Source organism: Lathyrus oleraceus, chromosome 7 (genome assembly GCF_024323335.1).
Source record: "Lathyrus oleraceus cultivar Zhongwan6 chromosome 7, CAAS_Psat_ZW6_1.0, whole genome shotgun sequence".
In the NCBI taxonomy this organism is placed as follows: Eukaryota; Viridiplantae; Streptophyta; class Magnoliopsida; order Fabales; family Fabaceae; genus Lathyrus; species Lathyrus oleraceus.
The window spans coordinates 249560755-249567512 of NC_066585.1; positions in this window are offsets into that span (position 1 = coordinate 249560755).

Sequence of the window (6758 nt, forward strand, 5' to 3'; positions counted from 1 at the left end):
CACATGGGGATAGGTACAACTAGACGTCATAGGACGAATAGGAAAAACTCGACGTTTATCGACACCAACGGAGAGGAGGAAACTCTACTGGGGAGAGTGAACACAACCAAATCATCAACGGATGATTGGGAAAAACTCGACGTTTATCGACACCAACGGAGAGGAGGAATACTTCTTCGATTCGAAAATCGGAAATTGGCCTGAACGCCACTTCGGTCTGAATACCGGGAAATTGGCCTGAGTGCCATGAGTACATCGACCTGATCGTCGGAAACTCCTTCGGTCTGAATACCGGGAAATTGGCCTGAGTGCCATGAGTACATCGACCTGATCATCGGAAACTCCTTCGGTCTGAATACCGGAAAATTGGCCTGAGTGCCATGAGTACATCGACCTGATCGTCGGAAACTCCTTCGGTCTGAATACCGGAAAATTGGCCTGAGTGCCATGAGTACATCGACCTGATCGTCGGAAACTCCTTCGGTCTGAAAACCGGAAAGACATGAGACATATTATCTATAGCCGTCAAAACGTAGATAATACACTCGCATGGAAGATTATCCATAACCGGGTTGTAGGTTGTTAAATGAATAATCGACCGACATCATCCTGAAGAGAGCGAAGGCAAACTTGCTAAAGGATGGACATTCGATTCCACAAGGAATATGAATCTTACTCTGCTGGAGATAACAATCGAAAGATTGACCAAAGAGTGCATGAGATATATTATCTATAGCCGTCAAAACGTAGATAATAACCTCGCATGGAAGATTATCCATAACCGGGTTGTAGGTTGTTAAATGAATAATCGACCGAAAAGAAAGGCATCAGGGTACCAGGCTAGGTATGCAAAAGATGACCGAACAAAAGAGGATAAAGTTGCTTACTCGGAGCAAGTATCCAAAAAGAAGGGGAAGACCCAATGGGGACAATACTGCTTGATCAAGGCAAGTATCCAGAGGGGAAAGAATGTCAATATCACAAACCGGATACTGATAACTGCAAAGAGGGGATTACATCTACCGGTTAGTAGGCAGAAAACCACGAAAAAGTAACCAGTCATCGATAGGATGAGCACAAAGGGTTAACTCCAACAAGGGGATGAAAGTGGGATTTTACAACTACCAGCTAGTAGGCAGAAAACCACAAAGATAGGACTTACAGCTACCGGTTTGTGGGTAGAAGCCAATGGAAAAGTAACCAGTCATCATCGGGATGAGCACAAAGGGTTAACTCCACCAAGGGGAGAATGTGGGATTTTACAACTACCAGCTAGTGGGTAGAAAACCACAAATATAGGACTTACAACTACCGGTTCGTAGGTAGAAGCCAACAAATTCCGCTGAGGATAAGATGAATGAGTGCCGGTTAGTGAGCGACTATTCGTTTATGCCCCAGGGAAGCACAGGAGACAGCCAACAGGAAGCCAATTTAGGATCGATCCAAAAAGGCAGACTGAAACAGGACTCATCCTAATGAGGAAAGAACTCAATAGGGAAAACCCATCCCAATGTGTGTTGGGAGGGAACGGAAACAACCGTCATCCACGAGGATGCATCTCAGTGGGGAAATGGCAGGAAAGGATAGACACTTTCTGCTTAAGGGGTTGGCTCTACATGGAGAGATCAGACACACCCATATTTGCTTGAGAAACAGACCCAAGCTGGCAAGACACTAACAATTGGGGAGTAACACTGCTGGGGATACCCACTCGACTGAGGAATCACTTGTTGGGAAAACACCAACCTCTCAATCATGCTGATGAACCCAATTCTGAAACCGATCCAATGGCGCGATGCTAAACTCTTTCCAACAACCCGAGCTCGGCTGGTCACCACGGCCTAGGGCTAATGGATATGTTTGCAATGTTGATGCATGAGTTTTTTTTTTTTGTTTTTTTTTTTTTTGTTTTACACAATGCCCCATGATCATGGAAATGCTATGCACTAATGATGCGATATGCTATGCTTATCTAAATGACGAATGCATAAACACACGTCTCCTCCAGAGACAACACCGGGGAACTCCAGGAACTGTGCTGGGGATCCTATAACCATGTCAACTTCCATCCTGCTGGGGAAAGACAAACTTTTGCTGGGGAAAAACCATCAACACAACCTCTGCTGGGAAGACAACTTCAGACTTGGAAAACAATTACAACTCCGCTGGGGATACGGCAACCTTCAGGCTTGCTGAGGAGACACTGATCTCGAATCTGTTATGGAGGTAACACTCTCACACCTACTGGGGAAATACAGCTTATTAGACACGGAACACCTGTCGAGTCGCCGAACAGCGGCATCCATCGTCCACCCATAGTGTCGGCTTTCCTCTTTTACGAACTTCCAGACGCTTCTGGACTTTTCTGCTCCATCATCTTGTATTCCCAATCTCGTCCGTACTCCACGGAGATCGAACTCCTGGTATTCAGACAAACTTTCCAATCATCAGACTTTGAAGAGTCTTCTTGATTAACTTTCCAGAACCGTCGTCGTAATCCTTCACTGTCTTTTCACCATTCAACTATCCCTTGCCCCTGATCAGGCTCTGCCGGGATTTTTGTCAACAAGGGTTCACAGTACCACCGGTAAGTGAATGAAGATATCTAACAGTACCTGCATCAGAAATCGTCAGATAAAAGCGTGCCCCAGGTATGCCTTCAGGTGTTTCAATATTTCAACACTTAGGTCACTCAAAACTTCCAAGTAAGATTTCCAGATTTTAATCTCACAAGCATGCGTCGGAAAGGACCTCTATGTTTCAAAATGCAAGTATTCTTTATCAAAACGAACGGATGTTTTCATAATCAAAGCGGTAATGAAAACAAAACAAAACTATTTGACTGAACACACACTTTATTGACTGAAACAAAAAGATGGCTCAGAACTGAGTAACACACAAGAAGCAAGACCTGGAAAGAGGTGATTGCGCACAAAGGAAAAAATCTATCCTATTGGCAATGCGGAACCGTGATCTCATCGGGTTCCAACTCGGTTACACCTCATATGTCCTCAAGACTTTCCACACTTTCTGTCTTCTGAACGAGATGCTTCCGATCGGTCTCTGTCGGAGATTATCCAAGTCATCATGAGCAAAAACGATCATGCTGGACGCAGTTGTTCGTTTCATTCCCTCTTTTGCCTGGACCGCCCTTTCGGGTTTCAGTCCACCGGGATACCCTTTTTTGCCCAAGTCGCCCTTGCGGGTTTTCAACTTGCCGGGTGTACAGTTCTTTTCTTTTATTATCCCTAACTTTTGCCCGAACCTTTTTCTCCTTTTCCTTGGTTCGCCGGGATGCCCTTTTTTGCCTGGACTCTTTATTCTTCTCGTCCAGCGGGTCTCCTTCACGAAGTATTTTCTAACTGCGTCCGCATTCACAGGGAATGGAAAATCGTCGTCATCCGCGATCATCCACCACATGGTCTGGTCTGAGAAAACCTTCTTGACCACGAATGAGACACTCATAACTGTTTATCCATTTGCCCCATGATCGTCTTGAGGAGGAAGGATCCTTTTCAACCAATTCTTCCACGTGGTACGCTCGAGGTCACACTTCTCAGTCAACAATGCGCTTCATTCACTGGGTACAACGCCCCATGACAAGTAACTGTCAGCCCTCTTTCCTCAGTTGGACTCAACATGTCATTCCGAGTCCTTATCCATTCAGTCTTCTCTGATTTCTCATATATCTGTGAGGAAGTCACTGCCCCAAGTAGATGCACATCCCAAGGTTCGATATCCAGGATACAGACTTTATGTTCAGCCACCATTGCTGGTGCAACCAACTGTGATTCGGGAAGCACTACCTCATTCATTTTAACTTCCCCATCAGACATCGGAATCCGTTCGGATTCAGGGCCAGGCCCCTCCTCCGGGATCGGTCACTCTCAATCTTTCGATTTGAGTACCTCGAGATGTCCTCATCAGGGACCTCAAACTTCCTTGGTTGATAACCTTCCATGGGTTGCTACTAGCTTTTCAAACACATACCTAGCCAAATCCATTTTGGATATCCACGAAGTGGTATGAATCAACATACACTATCTCAGTCGGCGAGCAACCTATGCCAAAGTACATCAAGTTTTTTTCGAACAGTGAGTGTATTGTTTCACCGTTGATAAACTTTTTGCTTAGGTAAATTGCATACTCTTTTCGACAAGACTAGTCATGCTGACTCAGTACGCACCTCATAGACCCCTCGAGGGCTGCCGAGTACCAGATTAACAATCATCCCCCTGGGAAGCATCGGAATCAGAAGTTCCTGCAATTTATTCATTTTTTTTTTTTTTTTGCAGGATCAATCTTGATTCTTCTGATTTACTCACAACAAGCCTCGGTAGCTTGATGAACAGCACCCCCTAAGTGTATTGACTAGGGCTCAATAGTGTGAGTTATCTCAACCAATCAACCAACTTGCCCCAAGTCCACCGGATGCCCCTGTTCTGCTTGGGACTTTGCCATCATGTCATCAACATGGCATTTGCTTTCACGATGAACCATATCATGAAACAAAGTCACCGTAGACCTCTGATACGTGGCACCGGCCTCATGTGACGGAACGATGTCAACTTAGAACAAGAAGGTGCCCCTTGCGCGATGGACCTGGTTTACTTCATATCATCTGGCAACAATTCAATCTGGTCTTGGCCAAGAAGCCATCCATGAAGATAAACGCTGAGACCTGAGCCATATAATCAACCAATACCTCATTGTGAAGTACCGGGAATTCATCCTTCAGATTAACTCTGTTCACATCTTGGTGGTCCATACACCTTCTCATCTTTCAGCACCAGTTTCCGCTTCACTGGAGGACAGTCTTCTCTTAAGGGTAGCTCGTGCCCCAAGACATTGATATTCCGCCCTGGTGTATCTAAATACAATCAGGCATACGTATCAACCTGCTCTTCTAACAGGGCTACCATTCTGTTCTCGACTTGCCTCTGAAGCGGCCTCAACTTTCACTCTCCCTTCTGACCTCGGCGGTACCTGGGATGACAAACTTGACTCGCTTCTCGTGCGGTTGAATCACCTTCTCCTCTTGTTTCAACAACCTGGCTAATTCCAGCTGATCACAATCTTCTGCGCCTTCTTCTTCGGCATGATAGCTTGGATTGTCGAAGTCATATAGAGGTGTAACCAAATTGTTATCGATGAGCTCAGGAGAATCACTTTTAAGGTCGGAACCAAATGAATCAAAAGGAAAGAGAATAAAAACATTGCCATTTTATTTTTATTTTTATTTTTAAAACTGCAAAATAAGTGAAAGACAGGGAACACTGCTTTTAATTACAAAAACATCCATTTATTAATGATGCAGAAATGTTGCAAAATGAAACATGAGGTGGCCCTTACAATGGACCAGTACGCTTCGGGCAAAACGTATGGCTTTCATGCAAACAAGATTAAAACACAGAAATACTACACTCCTGGATGAGTGACAGTGATGCTTTTGGAGGCCTTCCAGTTGCCTGGTACGCACGACTTTATCCACGCCTCAAGCTCGCGGTTGCTGTCAACATCTTCACCCACTGAACGGGCATGACCAGGATCCAACATCCTTGCGCTGACGAAGGTGTATGGTGGGCAACATCCTCTATTTGGTCTAGACGACTCTTGACCCGGCTGATAACCGACCCCAAACATGTCTGCTTTTATCACGATGTCAATGATCCTTCCCCAGCCTTGCGCCTCTTTGTTTTTCACCACTTCCAGAGCTTGTTTATAAGAAGAAATGGACAACTTCTTCTCTTTCTCAACAACAAGGGCCTTCTCTACCTGGACGGTTTCAACTGCCAGACGGGGTGCTCCACACCTTATATCGTTCATTTCTACTTCCTTCATCTTCTGGGTCGTGTCTTTCATCAATACACTTCCCTCTATGGTGACGGTCGCACAAGAATTATCACTAACAGGGAAAACTCCATCCTGCTCCAGAGGTTTTGGGACCACAGCCATTGGAACCTTTAGCTGATCCTCCTCAGTCATCTCCAATCCTTTCTTGGCCTTCTTCACCATCTTGACTTTTACAGGACCCTTCCTGGTCACAGGGTTGACATCCCCCTTCATAATCTGTGCCAAGTTAATGGTCTCGGAGTCCACCATGTCCTGGACGACATGCTTAAAAGCTCTACAGCCCTCAATGTTGTGTCCGGGTGCCCCAGAGTGAAACTCGCACTTGGCATTCTCATCATAGTTTGGTGGCCTTTTCTGCCGTTCTAGGGGAATCAATATCCTTGGCCGTACTAAAGCAAGATCCATCAACCTTTGGAACAGAAGGGCGTAAGTCACGGGTGGTTCCTCAAACTGACGATCCTCTTTCTTCTTCTTCACCTGGCTTTCAGCTCTCGATGTCTTCTGTTGAGGTGGCAGTTGTTGCTTTTGAACAGGTGATTTGCTGACAGGAGTGGATACAGTGGTAGCATAAGGGTGATAACGATCTTTACTACGCTCTTTTTGGACAGGCATACCACCTGATTCGACCTTCTTAAGCTGACTATCGCCAGAGGATTTCTGTACCACAGATGACGGAGCATCCCCCTGAACTTTCTCCTTTGTCATCCAGCTTTCAATCCTATCCAACCTCTCAGCAATCGCCTTCTGCCCCCAGGCGAGCCCCTGCACGGCTTTGAACAACTCCCCTATCATTTCTTTCAACTCGAAGATATCGGCGTTGGGAGGATCCATTAGTCTGAGCTACTTGAACGAAAGAGCTATGTGCACCAATTAGTCAATGACACCTACAAAACAGCAAAAATGTT